Here is a 23,224-nt window from a genome sequence, read left to right as displayed (position 1 = left end):
AGAACAAAAGGGAAGGTCTGTGATAGGATGGAAGGCAGGAGAGATTAAAAGATAAAAGGGATGATGGTGCGAGGCAAAAGGAGATGGCAGATTTCCTTCCATAAAGGACATTAGTGAACTAGATGGGTTTTATATGACAATCCAGTAGTTTCATGGTCACCATTTTTGATACTAAATTTTTATTTCAGATTTAAACTGAATTTAAATTGCCATGGTGGGATTTGAACTCACAGTCTGCTAAATATTCCAGGTCGCTGGAGTATTAGTCCAGTAACATTACCACTGTGCTACCATTCCTGAGTCTATAGCTAACTCAGGATGGTATATGACTCGGAGGTGATGCTGTACCCATGCACCAACTGCCACTGAACTCGCTCTGGTACCCATGGCATTTATATGGCTGGTCCAATTGAGTTTCTGTTCAATGGTGACACCTAGGATGTTGTTGGGGATGCAGCGATGGTAGTGCCACTGAACACCAAGGAGAGGTGGCTGGACCCTCTCGTTGGAGATGGTCATTGCTTGGCAGTAGTTTGGTGCGAATGTTACTTGCCACCTGTCAGCCCAAGTCTGTATGTTGGACAGCTCTTGATGGCACGGACTGCTTCATTATCTGAAGAATCACAAGTGGAATTTGGCCAAATGAAAATCTTGCCTGACATCCAAATTATAGTCTTTCAAATACAGGTAGTGGTTCAAAGTGGATCCCTGGCAGACATACATTTTCTCTGTGTAGTCAGAGATTAAATGACAAATCCCACCCCCAAATTTTATTTTGCCACATGCAGCGCAATAAGACAAGCAAATATTGGAAGTCATTTCAACCAGGGAGTTTGCATGAATTGTAATTGCTGACGATTAACAGCAATCAGAATTGGGGCTTCATTATTTCCTACATTACAACAGTGACTACACTTCAAAGGTACAGGAAACTCTCGATTTACCGGCACCCAAACAACCGGAAATCTCGGTTAACCGGCAAAATTCAGGAGTAGGTTCAGTTAAGTTTTTCTTCATATTAGTGGCCGTTTCTTGATTCTTGGCTGTGTAATCGGGGGTTCCTGCACTTGTTGCTAAGCAACAGGAACGCTTGGTCTGTGGCCGGGGTTCTTGCAGCTGTTGCTAAGCAACAGGGAAGCCTGGATTTGTTGCTGTGTACGGAGCTCTCATACCTTTTAACTATAACTCCCTGTAATCCGGAATTTTTGATAAACCGGCACCATGCCGGTCCCATTGGTGCCGGATAAAAAAGTTTCCTGTACTTCAAAAAAACAGATGATTTGGGCATTATCGCATTGCTGTTTGTGGAAGCTTGCTGTGCGCAAATTGGCTGCTGCGTTTCTTACATTACAACAGTGACCACACTTTAAAAAGTACTTAATTGGCTATAAAGCACTTTGGGACGTCCTGGGGTTGTGAAAGGTGCTGTAGAAATGCAAGCCTTTCTATTTTTTTTCTTCAAACCCAACTGGGCGTTGTTAGGACTTCATTAACACTTTAATATTCCTGATCTTCAGTCAAGCCCCGAATTGTGAAGTCTTGTGAGTTTAATATTGATGCTGGTTGAAACTCGTGGGTGGACTTGATCAGCAAAATTCTGTTTATCCCTCTCTCTAGCCGAAATAATTTCCAGCGGAATTGGATCCAGATAATGGAAAGCTTGCTGTGGGAATTGGAATTCTCAAGAGCAAGCAACATTGCAAAACCTCAGAGCATGGGTTCAACACTTGGCGGTTGTCTATAATGGCATTCCCAGACTTGGTAGTGTTTGGACAAAGCCAGGGCCAAATGAAAGCCACAAACCCACTGAAACCACAGGCAAGTCACAGTTTATTTTCTCAGCTTTTTTTTTTCACTTGCTTAGACGTCAAGAGCTGGGGATCGGAAGCTCTGCAACGCTCGGCTCTAATGGATCTCTTCAGAGTTAGAATTACGTTTCTGATTTAATTCGGATTTGAATTCCTGTCAGATTGGAGCAGTCCGTTTTCCGCGCCAAAAATCAGCCCGACTGGGAGAAGCACGCTTTACAAGGTGAAAATTCCAGACGGCCATCAGACTATCACTGGACCGAACACGTACAGGGGCCGCGTTTTCCCCCCTTTGTTTCCGCTCGTTACGTCATCGTAGACTGGGCGGAATCGGACGGACTCGCGCCAACGATCGGGGAATTTTAAACATTCCTGACTTACGGCCAAAGCCGCTTGCGTTCGGGTTGTTGACAATCTTTCCCGAGATTCGATTCGCTCGTATCAGGCCACGCCTCCCCAGGTTGAAATTGCGAGAGCCTGCCAATTAATTGCACTGGTTCGGGAAGGTGCTAGTTTTTCATATCAAAAAATATTCAATTTACTAAGAAACTGACTAGCGTGCACCAGTGAAACTAATAAATGGTTCAGTACAGTTTTGTAAAGTAATTTTTAGTGATTTTAAATCAGGTTACTCAGAGCTGGAGGACCCCTATTAAACCCTAACCAGCACAATTTCAATGCATTTAGGGCACAGTTTCCCAGTTGCACCCAAAGGGGAAACTCTAGCCTTATAAGTGTGTGTTTTAAATATGTTTTCAGACCAACATATGTTTCAGCGAGTGATCTTGCTAGAAAAAATGGCTGGATAGTGATCAGGAATGGAAAGGTTGGCTTCTTTCTGGCCTTCCCAGCTCATGAATGTTGAAGGCAGCTGAATTCTCCACCCTCTTGCACCCTCTCCAGAACTGAACTTAAAAATTTGGTCTCGGTGGTTCAGTTCCTCACAAGGGGAGTGCAAATTGCTCACGGCGCTCCCGAGCCTTGCTTTCCAAATATTCTAGCCTAACGTTCTGACGACGGGTCATCGACTTGAAACGTTAACTCTGTTTCTCGCTCCACAGATGCTGCCTGACCTGCTGAGTGTTTCCAGCATTTTCTGTTTTTATTTCAGATTTCCAGCATCCGCAGTATTTTGCTTTTGTTCTAGCCTAAGTTGTGATCTAGTGAAATACAAGGTACAAGATTCTGAAGGGGATTGGCAGGGTAGATGTTGAGAGGTTGTTTCCCCCTGGCTGGAGTGTCTAGAACGAGAGGTCACAGTCTCAGGATAAGGGGTGGGCCATTTAAGACCGAGATGAGGAGGAATTTCTTCACTCAGAGGGTTGTGAATCTTTGGAATTCTCTGCCCCAGAGGGCTGGGAATGCTGAGTCATTGAGTATATTCAAGGCTGAGATCAATAGATTTTTGGACTCTAGGGGAATCAAGGGATATGGAGATCGGGCGGGAAAGTGGAGTTGAGGTCGATGATCAGCCATGATCTTACTGAATGGCGGAGCAGGCTCAAGGGGCCATATGGCCTACTCCTGCTCTTAGTTCTTATGTTCTAAATGCAGCTTGCCAGCGTCTTCATTGACCCTCGAGATAGTTTCAATTTTAACCCTGGCTTTTTGCAATGGAGCCACTTCACGGTACACGAGAGCGAGCTGCTTAATTGATTGTCACCCGTCACCAGAGCAATCGATCAGGGTACTCTCGGGTACTCTCGGGTACTGAGGCAGTAAGAAAACTGGCTTAATAGATATACAGGAAACTCTTTGGTATCCGGCACCGACGGGACCGCCGTGTTGCCGGTTGATCAAAAATTCCGGATGACGGAGAGGGTTATCTACCGAGGCTATTTTTAACAAAGAAAAATTAAAAAATCAAGAAATGTGCAGTATACAGTAATTGGGTACTCACCTACAGAATGTTGTGTTAAATAGATGGTGGAAGATGCTTGATTAAGTACAGTACTGCCAGTTGAGGGTAATGCAATGCAATGACTAACAGCAGCGTGGGAGACACACAGTACCCCTGTAAAATGGTGGATCAGAAGAGACTCCCGGCAGCGCGGGAGAGTCAGACTCCTGTTATTGAGGTGTTCCGACTTCCGACAGCGCCAAGAAGCTGAGTAGTGGCAGTTTGGAGAACTACCCCCACTGACTAACTCGGCCACTGCGGGAGACTCGGACTCGGCAACATTGCCGGTTATTGAGGTGTTGTTTTTGGAGTGAGAATTTTGCCGGTTAATAGAGAATTCCTGATATTTAGGTGCCGTTTAAACGAGAGTTTCCTGTATATGTATCGAGGTGTAATATTAATTTTAGGAAGGGGGGAGTATTTCCACAGCACCCCGCACCCCATCCCGCCCCCCAACATTCCTTCCACATCGTGTATAGTTTCTGGTGGCAGAAGGGTCAGAGATTTAAGCGATTGAGCAAGAGGGGAGATGAGGAGAAATTTTTTTACGCAGCGAGTTATTGTGATCTGGAACGCGCTGCCTGAAAGGGCGGCGGAAGCAGATTCAATAGTAACTGTCAAAAGGGAATTGGATAAAAAACGATGTATTCGTTTTTATGGGATGTGGGCGTCGCTGGCAAGGCCAGCATTTATTGCCCATCCCTAATTGCCCTTGAGAAGGTGGTGGTGAGCCGCCTTCTTGAACCGCTGCAGTCCGTGTGGTGATACTTGAAGGGAAAATATTTACAGGGCTCTGGGGAAAGAGCAAGGGGGAGTGGGGCTAATTGGAGAGCTCTTTCAAAGAGCTGGCACAGGCACGTTGAGTCGAATGGCCTCCTTCTGTGCTGTATGATTCCTACAGTCTCAACCAGCAGTGACCTCTGGAAATCCACATTTTTGGTAGATTACAAGAATGAGATCAATGGGCAAGATTGGTCAGTTGTCCTCCTCACTCTACATTTTTAGACACTGACTGCTGCTGGGAAGAAATGTTTAGTCATGACGTTCCACCCATCAGGCTTGCTGGACAGATGGTCTTTTCCTGGCCATTAATTTCCCACGTTTCACTACGTTAACAGTGCTGTATAAATACAAGTTGCTGTCGCAAGGTTAGAGGAGCAACTTGTACATTGTACAGAAACCTCCCACATTAGTTGAGCCACATGTTTTGTCGCCCCACATCCCAACCAAGGGATCATATGATGTGGTTGTCCCTCCCCATTCCAAAAACACGACTCATCTTTTTTTTCCCTTCCCTTATTTTGGGCCCACAGATCTTCCAGGACTCGCCCCAGAATTACAGCTTTGAGTTTATTCAGTGTCTTCTCTCAGAAGCTGCCTTTGCCTTAAGTTGGTGACTCGATTTTACACCGTGTGTCCCATCAGGAACCCGTACATGCAAAGCAGCTGAGCGCAGTTTGGTTTCCGACAGCCTTAAACTGCCTCGCTCATCCATCCCAGTTACATTTTTATCATCTTTGGTTCCATCAAATCTTGTTTTTGATACTTATTTAAAAAGTGCCATCTTTAAATAGGGAACCAACTTTCATTTCCCCCATAAGTTTTTTAAGTGTCAGTAAATGTGTATCTGGATCATGTACTGAGGTGAGGATTCGTTGATGTTCTCTTGCTTCAATAATGTTTCTTCTCATTTAGAGATGGTCCCTTGACACGGTATCTGACAGTACTGCGATTAACCAATGACTTTTGGTCCAGACTGTGCCAACCAGGAGTCTGAGATTTAAAAAAAAAAATGTTTTATTCGTTCCTGGGATGTGGGCGTCGCTGGCAAGGCCAGCATTTATTGCCCATCCCTAGTTGCCCTCGAGAAGGTGGTGGTGAGCCGCCTTCTTGAACCGCTGCAGTCCGTGTGGTGAAGGTGCTCCCACAGTGCTGTTAGGTGGGGAGTTCCAGGATTTTGACCCAGCGACGATGAAGGATCGGCCGATATCTTTCTAAGTCAGGATGGTGTGTGTGACTTGGAGGGGAACTTGGAGGTGGTGGTGTCCCCATGTGCCTGCTGCCCTTGTCCTTCTAGGTGGAAGAGGTCGCGGGTTTGGGAGGTGCTGCCGAAGAAGCCTTGGCGACTTGCTGCAGTGCATCTTGTAGATGGTACACACTGCAGCCACGGTGCGCCGGTGGTGGAGGGGGTGAATGTTTAAGGTGGTGGATGGAGTGCCAATCAAGCGGGCTGCTTTGTCCTGTATGGTGTCGAGCTTCTTGAGTGTTGTTAGGGATAGGGTTTGTTTTGCACAGAGAGTGAGCTGCTGTATATCCAGTTATTTTAAAACCTTAAGTAGTTTATTTCTCTTTCATACAACTTTGGATTGCAATGAAACCTTTTCTTTTAAAAAAAAAATTGTAAATAAGAATTTTAGAGATTGATTCTTGAAATCTCGCTCCCAAAAAGCTAGGTCAATTGAAAATTTCAAAACTGAGATTGATAGGTTTTTTCTAGGTAAGGGTATTAAGTGGTATGGAAGCAAGGAGAGTAAATTGAGTTTAGATACAGATCAACCATAATCGAATTGAACGGAGAGGCCAAATGGCCTACTCTCGTTCCTATAAATTCCTTGATAATTGTTCGCTGGCTGGAGCTGCGGTGTTACGGAGAAAACAATCCGCAAGTTGCGTAGGAGCAGTCGCTGCTGCTTCAGCTAGTGAATGCTGACCAGATAATGGGCCAGAAATTCGGGCCCCCACGGGTGAGCACGCGCTGGGTACTCACGCGTAGGCCCAACGAAAGTGCCGGTTTCGTGCATGCACTGCGCATGCGCGGGAAACCGGAACTTCCGTTCCCTCGAAGGAAGGGGTTCACAGGTCGAACGCGTGCGCCGGAGAGGCAGCGCGTGCGCATCGAACTTACGTTTTTTTTGCCGGTTTCTCCGGGAGGGTAAGTCTCCAGCAGCTACGCTTCTAAAAAGCAGTCGCAAGGCCTGCTTTTAACAAGGTAAGTGGTGAATTAAGTAAAATTAAAACATTTTTTCCACAGGTTTATTATTTTTAAATACTTTAAAGAAAGGTAAGTTTATTTTTAGCCCCATTAAAAGCTGTAATTAATTTTTTCAAAAATTTAAATTATTGTTTAAAATAGTTAATTTATGTAATTTATAGTTATTTTAAAAATGTGATGTTTTTAAAAAATTTATTTGAAGTTTTAGTTATGTTTTGGGGCCGATCTCTATTCATAGATTTGACAGGTCTTCCTGTCAAATCTATGAATAGAGATTCCCTGCTACCATTGGCTCTCCATGGCCCACGTGATCCCAGGGGACGCTTCGAACTAACTGCGCCCCTGGGATACGCAAGCACTGCGCGCCGGCAGCTGGAGCAGGCCCAGGATCGGAATCCCACGCGGGCCCACAGCACAACGGCCGGCGCGCTAGGTAAGTGCAGGTCGGGGGCTTGCACCCGCGGGAAGCCTCCGACCCGAATTTCTGGCCCAATATTGTGGCATCAAAGGTGTCTGGTCCTGGTGACACCTTCTGTTGCGACCTAGACTGGAGACATTCCACCAGTAGAGCTATGATAAGAAAGGAGCAGTGATATCACAAAGATGTCCCAGGTACTTATAAGAACATAAGAAATAGGAGCAGGAGTCGGCCATTCGGCCCCTCGAGCCTGCTCCGCCATTCAATATGATCGTGGCTGATCTGATCTTGGCCTCAACTCCACTTCCCTGCCCGCTCCCCATAACCCTCGACTCCCTTATCGTTCAAAAATCTGTCTATCTCCACCTTAAATATATTCAATGACCCAGCCTCCACAGCTCTCTGGGGCAGAGAATTCCACAGATTCATGGCCCTCTGAGAGAAGAAATTCCTCATCATCTCCGTTTTAAAAGGGCGATCCCTTATTCTGAAACTATGCCCCCTAGTTCTAGATTCCCCCACGAGGGGAAACATTCTCTCTGCATCTACCTTGTCGAGTACTTGTGAGCTCATCAGTGAACATCATTTCTTATCCAGCTTTGGCGGAGGACCTGTGCTTTTGACGGTGCGCGCCCAGGATGGTGCGTGCTTTTGACGGTGTGCGCACGGGATGGTGCGTGCTCGGGCTGGTGCGCGCCCGGGATGGTGCGTGCTCGGGCTGGTGCGCGCCCGGGATGGTGCGTGCTTGGGATGGTGCGCGCCCGGGATGGTGCGTGCTCGGGCTGGTGCGCGCCCGGGATGGTGCGAACTCAGGGTAGTCCAGCTTCACTCTTCTCTCACCTGCACCGGTTACATTTACGACTGTCTTCCCTCTGCTGTTGCCCCTCAAGCTCTGGCCTGTGTAGTCTTCCGCATCACCTCCTTCAGCGAGTGTTCAGTCTGTCTCTGCTCATTCCTTGAACGTACCCAAAACATTGCAGCTACCTCAATTCTATCAACCAAAAGCGATTCCATCTTTGATCTTTTCTCATCTGAGATCCATTTTGTCGGGAGCAATCTGCTTATCGTTAGCGGGCACTATTTTAAACTTGTATTTGAAAAGTGTTGGAACTGGGACATTTTATAACCAGCAATCTCCCTCTCTGTGATCAGTCTCCTCAACGCGGTCTTTTCTCCCGTTAGCCTTAATAAATGTGGTAGGCCCACTGCTTGTCAAAGGAGTCGGGTTTTCGATGGGTGCAGTCATAGCACGCTCCACTTCTTACATTCAATATGGGCCTGGTGGAGCAACTGTAACAGTATTTGGTTATTTTAGTAAGTGTCGGCGGACTGTGAGGACCGGACATATAATTAAAGGATGCTTTCATGTTCAGTGAGCTAAGCTTTGCCATTGCTAATTTTACCCGGAGACAGCAGTTCATTTCAGATGGTTGGGCTGAGATGTGCCCTTGAGGGAATGGGCAAAGAACGTCTTGAAACCAGACGTGCAGCAGCTCGCCTGTTGTTGTTTCAGTCCATTAATCCACACGCGAGTCCTGGGGAATGAAACCTACTCTCACCTTTCCACCCCGGGTCATGATTAAGTACTTCCAGGTTAAGATATTGCAGGTCAGTTGCAGACTAAGGCAACCGTTATACTGCCCAATAATGTTGGGATGGTGGGGTGGGGTGTGGGGTTGGGGCGGGGGGGGGCGATTTCCTCTGTTCAACAACAACAACTTGTATTTATATAGCGCCTTTAACGTAGTAAAACGTCCCAAGGCGCTGCACAGGAGTATTTTAAGACAAAAAATTTGATACCGAGCCACATCGCGTGTGCGCCTGGCGGGCTATGCGCTCGAAAATTACAGGGCGTACCTACGCGCGCATTACCTCCAAAGAAAGCTTACGCTTCCGAGACGGTTTTAAGTGTATTTACGTTTCGGCCGGGCTAAAATCGCGCCCGCGGTATCCGAAAAACCTTCAACATTCCGCTCATTAGCATCTCATTATCCGCTCATTAGCGACAGAGTGACCTCGCGTTCGACCAATCGTACGGCGGCTTGCTGCCGCGTGCGGCCGGGCCCTCCTACGGTCGAGTGACGGGACGGTTGACCAATCCTACGCTTTGGTGACCTGACGGTCGACCAATCGGTGCGTGTGTGGGCGGGCCTTATCATTCTGAACTGAGGTGAGTCGCCGCCATCTTGCTTCCATTCTTTTTCCTGCTTTCTGCGTCTTTCTTTTCAAATATACATTTCCACCAAAATAAAATTGAATTTATTAAATTGTTTTTAAAAAAATCACTCATTTGTAAATATTTTCTCTAACCTGAACATTCTTTTTCCTACCTTTCCCCGTTTTTTTCTTAGGCCTGAAAGCCTGCGCCTTTCTTGCCCAGCCATGCCCGAGCTAGGTGATTGGGCTTCTGCTAAGCTCCTCACCCCCCCCCGTGTCACGTTACCCAGGGCAACGGCGTCAGCCACGAGGGTCAGGGTGCGCGCGCAGCAGGAGCAGGTGAGACGCGGCGTCTCTGTTCCGCGCTCGGCTCGGGCGGGGGGGGGGGCAGGGCTCTCGACAGTGCTCTCGGCCTTGGTGAGTGTTCTGCGCTCGGCTCGGGCGGGGGGGGGGGGTGGCGGGGCTCTCGACAGTGCTCTCGGCCTTGGTGAGTGTTCCGCGCTCGGCTCGGGCGGGTGGGGGGCGGGGCTCTCGACAGTGCTCTTGGCCTTGGTGAGTGTTCCGCGCTCGGCTCGGGCGGGGGGGGGGGCGGGGCTCTCGACAGTGCTCTCGGCCTTGGTGAGTGTTCCGCGCTCGGCTCGGGCGGGGGGGGGCGGGGTTTGGAGAGCAGGGCTCTCGAGAGTGCGGGGCGGGGGCTCCGAGAGCGGCCCCTTCCCCCCCCCGCCCCCCTTCCCGCCCCCCGCCCCCCTTCCCCCCCTTCCCCCCCGCCCCCCGCCCCCTCCACCCTCCCTCCCCCCCGCCCCTTCCCCCCCGCCCTCCCTTCCCCCCCCGCCCTCCCTCCCTTCCCCCCACCCGCCCTCCCTTCCCCCCACCCGCTCTCTCTCTTCCCCCCAGTCGCTCTCTCTCTTCCCCCCAGTCGCTCGCTCTCTTCCCCCCAGTCGCTCTCTCTCTCTCTTCCAACAACAACATGCCCTCGAAAAAGCCTCGGCACCGCCGGGCACTTCAGCTAGTAAGGAGATATTAGGACAGGTGACCAAAATCTTGGTCAAAGAGGTAGAGGGAGGTAGAGAGGCGGAAAGGTTTAGGGAGGGAATTCCAGAGTTAGGGCCCAGGCAGCTGAAGGTACGGCCACCAATGGTGGAGCAATTATAATCAGCGATGTTCAAGAGGCCAGAATTGGAGGAGCACAAAGATCTCCGATGGTTGTAGGGCTGGAGGAGGTTACAGAAGAGCTAAGCCATGGAGGGATTTGAAAACAAGGATGAGAGAATGAAAGAGAGGTAGAGAGGCAGAGAGGTTTAGGGAGGGAATTCCAGAGCTTAGGGACTCGGCAGCTAAAGGCACGGCCGCCAATGGTTGAGCGATTATAATTTTATGTTCATAAGAGCAAAACAGTAAAAGTTAATGTAAAGAACTCAATGGGCCAGATTTTTGCTGTAGCAGGGCATCTAATGGCGTCTGCCGTTAGTTAGCCTGGTCCGTGCAGTTTTAGGTTTCTTTGCGAGGCAGGTTGCCGATAGTGCGAGCTGATAATGGCGCAGCGAGGGAAACTGGGCATCTGGGACCCGGAGTGAACAGGGCAACCGACTGTGTAATCTCCTTAGCCAAAGAGATCGAAGGAATGTGAAATAAAGAGCGCAAGGACTGAGAAGGAAGTATAAGTTAGGGTGAGTGACTTCAATGTCAAATCAGGTACAGAAAGAGAGATAAAGAGAGGGAAAGAAAGGTTGGATGAAGGGAGAAAAAAAAAAGAGACAGAAAGGAAAAGTAAAAGAAATTTTTATTTTAATTTTACATTTTTAAAATCAACAATAATTAAAACCTGAAGGACTGAGACTCCGCACTTGTAATAGTTCATTTTCCGAGCCAGAGAGGTTGACGGGCAGTAATTAGCAATTATCACGTCGTTAAAGGGTACTTAGACTGGAATAGACAAGACTTAACTTTCTGCGGCGAGTTTAGTTCGTATCTACCGCGAGAATGAAGCAGCTTCGCGCCGCTCAATGCATGTCAACGGCGAGGCAGACAGCGAGACGGCGATTACGCGACGCTAACGGATATTTGAGTTTAACCGCTCAGCTGCCCTCACCTCAACTTGCTGTCGTATCTGCGCACAAATACAGACGAGCGCCATTAGCCTCACCGTTACTCTGACAGGAAAATCTAGCCCGATAATTAACCTACAAATAGAGAGAATCCTTCCCGCAAACCCCCCCACCTCCTTCCCCCGCCAAATGTGCCCAACTACATCACTGTGGCAGCTGTGGCTCAGTGGGTGGCACCCTCGCCTCTGAGTCAAAAGGTTGTGGGTTCAACACTCCAGAGACTTGAGCACGTAAATCCAGGCTGACACTCCCAGTGCAGTACTGAGGGAGCGCTGTACTGTCAGAGGGGCAGTACTGAGGGAGCGCTGCACTGTCGGAGGGGCAGTACTGAGGGAGTGCCACACTGTCAGAGGGGCAGTACTGAGGGAGCGCTGCACTGTCGGAGGGGCAGTACTGAGGGAGCGCTGCACTGTCAGAGGGGCAGTACTGAGGGAGCGCTGCACTGTAGGAGGGGCTGTACTGAGGGAGCGCCGTACTGTCGGAGGGGCGGTACTGAGGGAGCGCTGCACTGTCGGAGGGGCAGTACTGAGGGAGCGCCGCACTGTCGGAGGGGCAGTACTGAGGGAGCGCCGCACTGTCGGAGGGGCAGTACTGAGGGAGCGCTGCATTGTCGGAGGGGCAGTACAGAGGGAGCGCCGCACTGTTGGAGGGGCAGTACTGAGGGAGCGCTGCACTGTCGGAGGGGCAGTACTGAGGGAGCGCCGCACTGTCAGAGGGGTGGTACTGAGGGAGCGATGCACTGTCGGAGGGGCAGTACTGAGGGAGCGCCGCACTGTCGGAGGGGCAGTACTGAGGGAGCGCCGCACTGTCGGAGGGGCAGTACTGAGGGAGCGCTGCACTGTCGGAGGGGCAGTACTGAGGGAGTGCTGCACTGTTGGATGTGCAGTACTGAGGGAGCGCTGCACTGTCGGAGGGTCAGTACTGAGGGAGTGCTGCACTGTCGGAGGGGCAGTACTGAGGGAGCGCTGCACTGTCGGATGGTCAGTACTGAGGGAGCGCCGCACTGTCGGAGGGGCAGTACTGAGGGAGCACTGCACTGTCGGAGGTGTAGTACTAAGGGAGCGCTGCACTGTTGGAGGGTCAGTACTGAGGGAGCGCTGCACTGTCGGAGGGGCAGTACTGAGGGAGATCCGCACTGTCGGAGGGGCAGTACTGAGGGAGCGCCGCACTGTCGGATGTGCCGTTTTTCAGATGAGATGTGGATGTAAAAGATCCCATGGCCACTATTTCAAAGATGAGCAGGGGAGTTCTCCCCGGTGTCCTGGTCAATATTTATCCCTCAACCAACATCACTAAAAAATAGATTATCTGGTCATTATCATGTTGCTGTTTGTGGGAGCTTGCTGTACGCAAATTGGTTGCCGCGTTTCCCTCATTACAACAGTGACTACACTCCAAAAGTACTTCAATCGCTGTAAAGCGCTTTGAGACGTCCAGTGGTCGTGAAAGGCGCTATAGAAATGCAAGTCTTCTTTCTTTCATTCTTTCATTTCATTTCCCTGCCTAGGCACCTCTTGGCCTGCTGAGACTGGCAATTTGTTCTCAATTATGGGCGGTTTCTTGTGCTCTGGACTTGCTAAGGAAGAATTGTGTCGACTGCCAAATCTCCATCCACAGCCACCCAAAGAGAAGCTTTTCACCCCTGTTAGTTTGTGGTGGATCTGACTCGAAGTCTCTGAAGGGATCGGGCCAGCGAGCTCACCCATCGCATCACCCTGTCCCCACCAATGAGCCACCTTTATCTGTCTGAAAGTAGCCTGATCCGAGCGCACGTGTGCACTCAGTGTGTCTCAACTTTCCACTGTAACAAAAACTTAAGTACTGAGGGAGTTCCACGGTGTTCGCGTGCCAAATTCGGATGAGACATTAAAGCGATGAACCCTGTGCCTGTTCCAAGGGTTCAGTTACATCTTAAAAGGTCCCATGACACTACTTGAAGAGCAGGGAGCACTTAACCCTCAACCCGACACCATCTTAAAAATCAGATTGGCATTCATCTCGTGGTCGTGTGTGGGATGTCAATACAAAAAAAAATGGCTGCTGCGGCTGCCTGTGTGACAGTATTGAAATTTTAATTAAAAACAGAGAATGCTGGGAATGCTCAGAAGGTCAGGCAGCATCCATGGAGAGAGAAACAGAGTCAACGGGGGGCGATTTTCTGCCGTCGGAGGAGGCAGGTTTGGAGGCGGGAAAATCAGAGTCAATGAGGGTGACTACAGAACCCGCCTCCGCGGGATTTTGCTGGTGCCGGTTTTGGAGGTCGGGTAACCATCCCATCTCCAGCTGGCCATAGCGATACTTGTGATCATTAAATGCTCGTTGAGGGCCTCCCTAAGCCTATTTTGAGAGGCTTTCGTGATTGTTCGAGGGTTTCGGCATGCTCCACGCACCTTCTGAACCACGCCAGGTAAACCTGGCGGGTTGGCTTGTGGGTGGCCACCTCACTGCTGCAGGTCTAACAAGACATTGTTTATTGCAGCAAGGATTACTTGCAGGTGCCAGACTTTTAAAAGATTTCTGAGCACTTTTAGCAGGCCTTCCGAAGTCGGAGGTGCTGCAGCTTGAATCCTTCAACTGTGGGACCTCCTTGGAAGACCCTCTCCCCGCTTGCAATGACCGCTTCCCCCAAGGAGGCATCTGCAAGCAGCACGGGAACCATTCGTTTTCTTTCTGCATGGACCTCAGATGAGGATGAGGATGAGGAGGAGGAGGAGGAGGCTGAGGAGGAGGAGGAGGATCTGGAGGAGCAGGAGGAGGTCAGAGCGCCGGTGTATCGACCAGTGGCAGCGGCAGCACTCGAGCCCGGGATGCAAGGGATGAACTTATCCTGGCCAGATTTGCATAGGTTGCCCAAGTTGGCACATGTCCTTGGCTCCAACCTAGGACATCATTGACAGTGGACATGATTCTCTGGCCTCGTTTCACTCAGGCCACCAACCTGACAACGCAAGTGTGGCGGAGCCCGCCATGTGGAGCTGCCTAAGGCGAAAGAACAGATGCCATAACGCCAACATTTTGGCTTCAAATCATTTTAATGCTTTCCAACAGGGATGGCATTTCATCAATACACATAAACATTCACCCAATCTGCACACAGATCTGGAGGTTATATCCCTTGCCAGCTGTACCCACGAAGGTTCCTTTGGCAGGCCTCTTCCTCCCAGATGAGTGGAAGAGCACCTCCATGCTAGCTGTCACCCCCTCAAACAACATTTGCAGCGCCTCATCCGCGAGCCTCGGGGAGGCCCTTGCATAGGCAGAAATCCTGTGGAAAGAGCCAAGGGAGCAAGAAGCCATAAAATCAGACTGGAAAAGTGCTGCCAACAGAGGCGGGTTTCAGCCCCAAAACACTAATTGACCGAGGACATCCCACACCTCTGGAATCAAGTGGCCAATCAGGGGAAAATCGCAATTTTTTGAAAACTATCAGTGGAAGCGGGTTTCAAACCCACCCAAACCGAAACCCGCCTCCATCCCGCCTCCAGTGGGAAAATCGTCCCCAACGTTTCAGGTCGATGACCTTTCGTCAGAACTGAAAAAGGTTAGAGATGGAACAGGTTTTAAGCAAGTGTAGGGGCTGGGAAAGGGGGGAGGGGAGGATAGAACAAAAGGGAAGGTCTGTGATAGGCTGGAAGGCAGGAGAGATTAAATGTCAAATGGTATGGTTGTACAAAGCAAAAGGAGATGGTAATGGGACAGGTAATGAAACAAAAGATGGGTCTAGAAGAGGTGTAAATGGGGATGGCAGAATCATCAACAGCTGCCATCTGAAAAAATAGCGGCAGAGGTTCTGGCCTGAAATTGTTGAACTTGATGTTGAGTCCAGAAGGCTGTAAAGTGCCCAATCAAAAGATGAGGTGCTGTTCCTCGAGCTGCCGTTGAGTTTCGTTGGAACAGTGTAGCAGGCCGAGGACGGAGAGGCCAGAGTGGAGCGGAGAATTAAAGCGACAGGCGACCGGAAGCTCGGGGTCCCCCTTCACAGAAATCACAGAAACCCCACAGTGCAGATAGAGGCCATTTCGGCCCATCGAGCCTGCACCGATGCATATCCCACCCGATCCCCGTAACCCCTACACCAACACATATCCCACCCTATCCCCGTAACCCCATGTATTTAATCCCCCTAACACTAAGGGTCAATTTATCATAGCCAATCAACCTAACCCGCACATCTTTGGACTGTGGGAGGAAACCGGAGCACCCGGAGGAAACCCACGCAAACACGGGGAGAATGTGCAAACTCCACACAGACAGTCGCCCGAGGCCGGATTCGAACCCAGGTCCCTGGCGCTGTGAGGCAACAGTGCTAACCACTATGCCACCGTGCTGCCCTTACGGACTGAACGGAGGTGTTCTGCAAAGCGGTCGCCCGATCTGCGTTTGGTCTCCCCAATGTAGAGGAGACCGCATCGTGAGCAGCGAATACAGTATACTAGATTGCGAGAAGTACAAGTAAATCGCTGTTTCACCTGGAAGGGGTGTTTGGGGCCCTGGACAGTGGGAAGGGAGGAGGTGAAAGGGCAGGTGCAGCATCTCCTGCGCTTGCACGGGAAGGTGCCGGGGGAAGTACTGAAACTTTGACAGGATAGGCACGATATTAATTCTGCGGCTAATAAGGTTTTTCTGTGAGAGTGTTGTGCAAATGAAATAATTGACCGTTTGATTTCAAATTGCTACGAAGAGTTAATTGAGAGGAAACCTTAAGGAGGATCTCTGCAAGCCGAATTTAAAAAGAAAATCACAGGGACAAGTAACCTCTTGTCAAAAGTAGGAATGTGGTGAATTCAGAAGAGGGTGCATGGCTGTCAATTTGTCGGACGACCAAAACTATTAGATCTGGAGATTAAATGCTGAATAAATATGCAAAGGAGATAAATGGAAGGTAGGTTTCTCAGTGGATAACTGATGTAACCCATCAATCATAGAACACTAACCGTTCTACTGAAGATTGGGTGTACGTGACCACAGGCTTAATCTGTGCATTTAGATCTATTTTTCCAGTTCTGTTGCATAGATTGTTGGTTGTTTTCATAGAAACATAGAAACATAGAAGATAGGAGCAGGAGTAGGCCATTCGGCCCCTTGAGCCTGTTCTGCCATTTAATGAGATCATGGCTGATCATCCAAATTCAGTACCCTGTCCCTGCCTTCTCCCCATATCCCTTGATCCCTTTAGCCTTAAGAAATATATCCAACTCCTTCTTGAATATGTTTAATGAATTGGCCTCAACTGCCTTCTGTGGTAAAGAATTCCATAGGTTCACCACTCTCTGGGTGAAGAAATTCCTCCTCATCTCTGTCCTAAATGGCTTACCCCTTATCCTTAGACTGTGACCCCTGGTTCTGGATTCCCCCGCCATCGAGAACATCCTTCCTGCATCTAGTCTGTCTAGTCCTGTTAGAATTTTATAAGTTTCAATGAGATCCCCTCTCATTCTTCTAAACTCCAGCGAATATAAGCCCAATCGACCCAATCTCTCCTCATACGTCATTCCTGCCATCCCAACTGCTTTGAGTTGTAGCGCAACCTGCTGTGATCTAACAAAGTGTTTGTTTGTAGACTGCATTGATGGGTACCATGGAGTCTTGACCTTGGGGGTAGGGGGAGGTAGTAGGTAGGCACTTTTATGAGGCGGGGGATGTGACTTGCAGTCTGGTGCTCCCAGACGGGAGTGGCACTTGCAGGGAGCGTATCTCTTGAAATTGCAGGCTCTACACGTGAGAATTCTGTAGATGTTCCTGACCGGGTTCATTCAAATAAAGATCCTAGTAAGTTCCTATGGAGGGCTCATCTTTCAGTGAGCGCTCCAAGCCTATAAAATTCAAAGAGGACAAACCAGCAAGATCAAAAAAAATACATGCAAACAGGATAGGGTTGCCAAGGCTTCGAGAGTCTCAGAGGCCACAAGTGGTCGTCGGTCTGCCGGTTGGCCACCCTTGGTCCAAGGTGGTCTTGTAGGGTTGACCTGCAGTTGGACAATAGCCTCTAGGTATGATGGTGTGGAGATGCCGGTGTTGGACTGGGGTGGACAAATGTAAGAAATCACACAACACCAGGTTATAGTCCAACAGCTTTATTTGAAATCACAAGCTTTCGGAGCGCTGCTCCTTCGTCAGGTGAAGTGGAGAGATGCATAACAACACAGCTTATATAGTCAGAGAATAAGGTCAGATGTTTACAGGTAATCTTTCTAACTGCCATTTATCACACCTCGGCAGAGAGATAATCACAGCAATCAAAGGTGTAAATGGTGTCCAAACAGGTCAGTCAGGAAAACATTACATCAAAGAACAATGAGGTGGGGTCACAAGGGGTCAAATGTTGCAGATGCTGGGGTATGATGTTAGCTCCCATTGTATAAGCTGAGACCTGGGGATTGGGTGAAAACCTGAAGTCTACACAATAAATAGGCCCGCCTTAAATTAAAAATTGTTGAAGCCCAGTTCTGACTCCGCACGATCAGCCAAATTCAGGTCTGATATGTTGCTGCACTCCTTCCCGCCGTGGAATATTTGAAGGCCTTTTTCAGAATGTTTCCTTTTTTCTTTCTTATTTTAAAGGCGATTGCCAAAAAGGAGGGGGCTCCCTTGACGATTGTATGGTCCTGAGCCACACAGTCTAGGCCGCTCCTGAATCCGATGGGCTGCACTATCTGATGTTAGCTGGAGGAGCAACGTATCGGCCAAGGTCTCCACTTGTGTTTCACTCTTCAGAAACCCCTTGCGCGAAAGTAGATTTGGGCGAGGACAGTGATATGGATATTATTAACGCAACACTAGATGTCCCCCTGGTGGGAGTCAGCACGTTGTAGCAATTACATTCCAAGGCCTCTCCTCGATTGCTTGTGTTCTTTGACAGGAATGTTTTAGAGGGGCTGGAAATAAAAGCAGCTAGTTATTACCACACCAAGCTGAGTGTTTGTTCAGCTATAACAGGCAGGCTCGGGCTCAGCTGTGATTTCTTCCCTCTCTCCTCCAACCCCCACCTCCTCCCCCGCGAGGTAGAATAGCTCGAACGGTTAGGCTGACTGCGTGTAGAAGGATGACAACTCGGGCAAGGTAGTAGAGAGTTGCTGGTGGACCGTGCACCAGTCGCTACTTTCATGTGTGGGGGGGGAGGAGGAGGAGAGAGAAATGATTTTTTTGTTGAATGTATCACACAATGCTTTAGTGAAAGTCGCTCTTATATTTACGCTATAGAGTGTCAGCCAGTGACTCAGAGGGCAGCGCTCTTGCCTCTGAGTCTGAGGGTTGTGAGTTCATAGTCCCACTCCAGGGACTTGAGCACAAAAAGCTAGGCCGACACTCCCAGTGCAGTGCTGAGGGAGCACCGCACTGTCGGAGGGGCATTACTGAGGGAGCGCTGCACTGTCGGAGGGGCATTACTGAGGGAGCGCTGCACTGTCGGAGGGGCATTACTGAGGGAGCGTCACACTGTCGGAGGGGCAGTACTGAGGGAGCGCTGCACTGTCGGAGGGGCAGTACTGAGGGAGCGCCGCACTGTCGGAGGGGCAGTACTGAGGGAGCGCTGCACTGTCGGAGGGGCAGTGCTGAGGGAGCACCGCACTGTCGGAGGGGCAGTACTGAGGGAGCGCTGCACTGTCGGAGGGGCAGTACTGAGGGAGCGCTGCACTGTCGGAGGGGCAGTACTGAGGGAGCGCTGCACAGTCGGAGGGGCAGTGCTGAGGGAGCGCTGCACTGTCGGAGGGGCAGTGCTGAGGGAGTGCTGCACTGTCTGAGGGGCAGTACTGAGGGAGCGCCGCACTGTTGGAGGGGTATTACTGAGGGAGTGCTGCACTGTCGGAGGGGCAGTACTGAGGGAGCGCTGCACTGTCGGAGGGGCAGCGCTGAGGGAGTGCTGCACTGTCGGAGGGGCAGTACTGAGGGGGCGCTGCACTGTCGGAGGGGCATTACTGAGGGAGCGCTGCACTGTCGGAGGGGCAGTACTGAGGGAGCGCTGCACTGTCGGAGGGGCAGTACTGAGGGAGCGCTGCACTGTCGGAGGGGCAGTACTGAGGGGGCGCTGCACTGTCGGAGGGGCATTACTGAGGGAGCGCTGCACTGTCGGAGGGGCAGTACTGAGGGAGCGCTGCACTGTCGGAGGGGCAGTACTGAGGGAGCGCTGCACTGTCAGAGGGGCAGTACTGAGGGAGCGCTGCACTGTCAGAGGGCCAGTGCTGAGGGTGTGCTGCTGCACTGTCGGAGGTGCTGTCTTTCAGATGAGACATTAAACCGAGGCCCCGTCTGCTCTCTCAGGTGGACGTAAAAGATCCCACGGCACTATTTTGAAGAAGAGCAGGGGGGTTCTCCCCGGTGTCCAGGGGCCAATATTTATCCCTCAATCAACATCACTAAAACAGATTATCTGGGTCATTATCACATTGCTGTGTGTGGGAGCTAGCTGTGTGCAAATTGGCTGCCGTATTTCCCACATTACAGCAGTGACTACACTTCCAAAGTACTTCATTGGCTGTGAAGTGCTTTGGGACGTCCTGAGGTTGTGAAAGGCGCTATATAAATGCAAGTCTTTCTTTCTTTCCTCCATGTGCCATTTTTTTAGTGCACTGCTTAATGCGTTCCCATAAATCCAACAGCGCTCTTTCGACACGCTCATTAACCACTGTTAATATAGAGCAGACGGGAGTTATTAAACGGTGTGATAAAAATACCACACGCATGAAACTTAAGCCCCCAATTGTTATATTGCTTAATCCTTCCTCACAAAGGCAGACGGATATTCTGTTGTACAGGCTTTGTGATATGTGTCGAGAGAGATGAGTGTGCTTCTTCCAATTCCAAACCCGAGAACGTTTCTAAATGAGATTTATTGCAAAGTCGCTTTGTTTAATGTGGAGATCCCGCTGACTGGAATCTAAATGACTTTTTTTTCTAAAAATCCACCTAGGTTAAAGCAAGGAGCCCATCCTTCAATGACAGCTGCAACCTCTCCCTAACTGCGGGGGGTGGGGGGAGGTGGGGAGAGCGGGGGCAACAAGCCTTTACTTGCACAGGCTAGATTTCTCCAGTGAAGTGGCATTCTCGAGGAAAGCCGTTGCCATAGCTACAGCTAATACGGAATTTGGGATGTAACCCTTCGTTGTGTAAGCGAAATGAGCTCCGGTGGTTACGGAGGGAAGTGCGGGTCAGGGAGGCAGGGAGGCGTGTCGGCGGACGCTGTAGGCCTATGGAGGAGGGCCATTTGATGTGCCAAGGGGCAGCACCCGCGCATCGTGGCGGAGTGCTAGAATCAAGACGTGGGCGCAATTTCCCCCAAATGTTGAGCCGTGCGGTTCGGCGGCTCGGCCTCCAGCGAGAGGTGGGGGTAGAAGGGTGAAATTCGAGGGTGAGTCTACCCGGTCACACTCTTCTGCCTCCCGTCGGCGTGGTCTGGGAGCAGATTGCCTGGCCGACCTTGCAAATGATTCATGCCGTTTGGTGGGGTGGGCGTATTTGGGTCCGAGAGTTGATGTAGAAGAGGGAAGCGGGGGGAGGGGGAAAAGTACAGGGCGGAGAGGGTGGAAAAAGTCACTTTGTTAAAGGGAAGTAATCAGACTAAATTTGACACTGAGCCACAGAGGGAGGTATTCGGACAAGTGGCCAAGAGCTTAGTCGAAGAGGTGGGTTTTAAGGAGCGTCTTAAAGGAGGAGAGAGAGGTGGAGAGGTTTAGGGAGGGAATTCCAGAGCTTAGGGCCCAGGCATAAGAACATAAGAACATAAGAAGTAAGAGCAGGAGTAGGCCATACGGCCCCTCGGGCCTGCTCCGCCATTCAATAGGATCATGGCTGATCCGAACCTAGACTCACGTCCACTTCCCTGCCCTCTCCCCGTAACCCCTAATTCCCTTATCAGCTAGGACAATGTCTATCTCCATTTTAAATTTATTTAATGTTGCAGCTTCCACAGCTCTCTGGGGTAGCAAATTCCATAGATTAACTACCCTCTGAGTGAAGACGTTTCTCCTCATCTGTTTTGAAAGGGCAGCTCCTTATTCTTAGATTATGCCCCCTAGTTCTAGTCTCACCCATCAGTGGAAACATCCTCACCGCATCCACCCGATCAAGCCCCCTCACAATCTTATATGTTTCGATAAGATCGCCTCTCATTCTTCTGAACTCCAATGAGTAGAGTCCCAATCTACTCAACCTTTCCTCATACGTCAACCCCCTCATCTCCGGAATCAACCGAGTGAACCTTCTCTGAACCGCCTCGAGAGCAAGTATATCTTTTCTTAAATATGGAAACCAAAACTGCACGCAGTATTCCAGGTGTGGCCTCACCAGTACCCTGTATAACTGCAGCAAGACTTCCCTGTTTTTATACTCCATCCCCCTTGCAATAAAAGCCAAGATTCCATTGGCCTTCCTGATCACCTGCTGCACCTGCATACTAACTTTTTGTGTTTCATGCACCAGGACCCCCAGATCCCTTTGTACAGAATTGGAGGAGTGCGGAGATCTCGAAGGATTTTGGAGGCGCGCTATATAAATGCGTGTGGTTAGTTTTAGAACTCTCTGAATCAGGATCCTTGTAGAACTCCCACAAGTACTGAAAGATATCGGATCACCTGAATGCATCATTGCAATGATGGTAAGAAAAAATTTAATTGCAACTTGTCAGGGAATCTAGAACTAAGGGGCATAGTCTCAGAATAAGGGGTCGACCATTTAAGACGGAGATGAGGAGGAATTTCTTCTCACAGAGGGTCATAAATCTTTGGAATTCTTTACCCCAGAGCTGTGGAAGCTGAGTCATTGAATATACTCAAGGCAGATATAGACAGATATTTGTGCAACAGGGGAGCCAAGGGTTATGGGGAGTGGGCGGGAAAGTGGAGTTGAGGCCAAAATCGGATCAGCCATGATTTCATTAAATGGCGGAGCAGGCTCGAGGGGGCTGAATGGCCTGCTCCTGCTCCTGCTTCTATTTCTTATGTTCTTATGTCACGTCCTCAGGATTTTTGAGATTCTTCAAAACCTGTGAATTACTTCTGAAGTGCAATCACTGTTCTGAAGGCAAACAATTGCCAAGGGTCACACATGATTGATGGCCATTTGTGCGATATCTAGGCTGACTACAGGTGCCCATGGAAACATACTCCAGCAAGGAGTCAGTGCCCTCAGGAAATTAAAGGAAGCGATGGTGGGAGGGGTGGGGGGGACATGTGATAAACGTCTAGAAATTACTTTTGGTGCTATTAGTGGATGAACACTTAATGCTTTTGCATGGTCTTCCTTTGCCCACTATTGTGCGAGAGCCAGCAACCCATTTATTTTGAACGAATTAATTGCCAATAAATTAGTGAGTAGCAAATTCAGAAGAGTGGGTTCAGTGTTTATCTCTAATATCGCTGATACTACTCTAGCACTCACCAGATACTTCTCATGCCCAAAGGATCACTTCCACAGGTAAGCCTGCTATGAACCAAGAGGTGATCTTGTAGGTCAGGTTATCTGGAAAATAGCACGCACCAGGTGAACATTAACCCTCATTACTGTCTGTCTACACTGGAAACAGTGGGCTAGATTTTCAGTTGATAGCGCCAGCAGTTAGCGCCTTAAGAGAAGTGATTTTCGGGCGCTATGCGTGTAGCGCCCGTGCGCAGCGCAGTTTGCGCCCCGCCCCAAATTAAGTTGCCCGTTAGCGCCGGCGCAAAGTTTAGCGCCCGCCCGGATGCGCGCGCAGAAAATGACGTCACATCCTCGTGCAACGCCCTTTGTGCGCCCCGATTCCAAACTTCAGTCGGACCGCCCCATTGTGCGGCTGGCGGCCGGAGCGTTTGGAAAAAGGAACGCAACACAACCAGCGCGGGCCCCGGGGGGCGCAAATTAAAGGGGACGTGCTCT

This window comes from Somniosus microcephalus, chromosome 31, assembly GCF_052327205.1.
Source record: "Somniosus microcephalus isolate GS21.2 chromosome 31, FLI_Smic_1.0, whole genome shotgun sequence".
In the NCBI taxonomy this organism is placed as follows: Eukaryota; Metazoa; Chordata; class Chondrichthyes; order Squaliformes; family Somniosidae; genus Somniosus; species Somniosus microcephalus.
The sequence above is the reverse complement of the archived record's forward strand: the minus strand, read 5'-3'. Positions refer to the sequence as shown.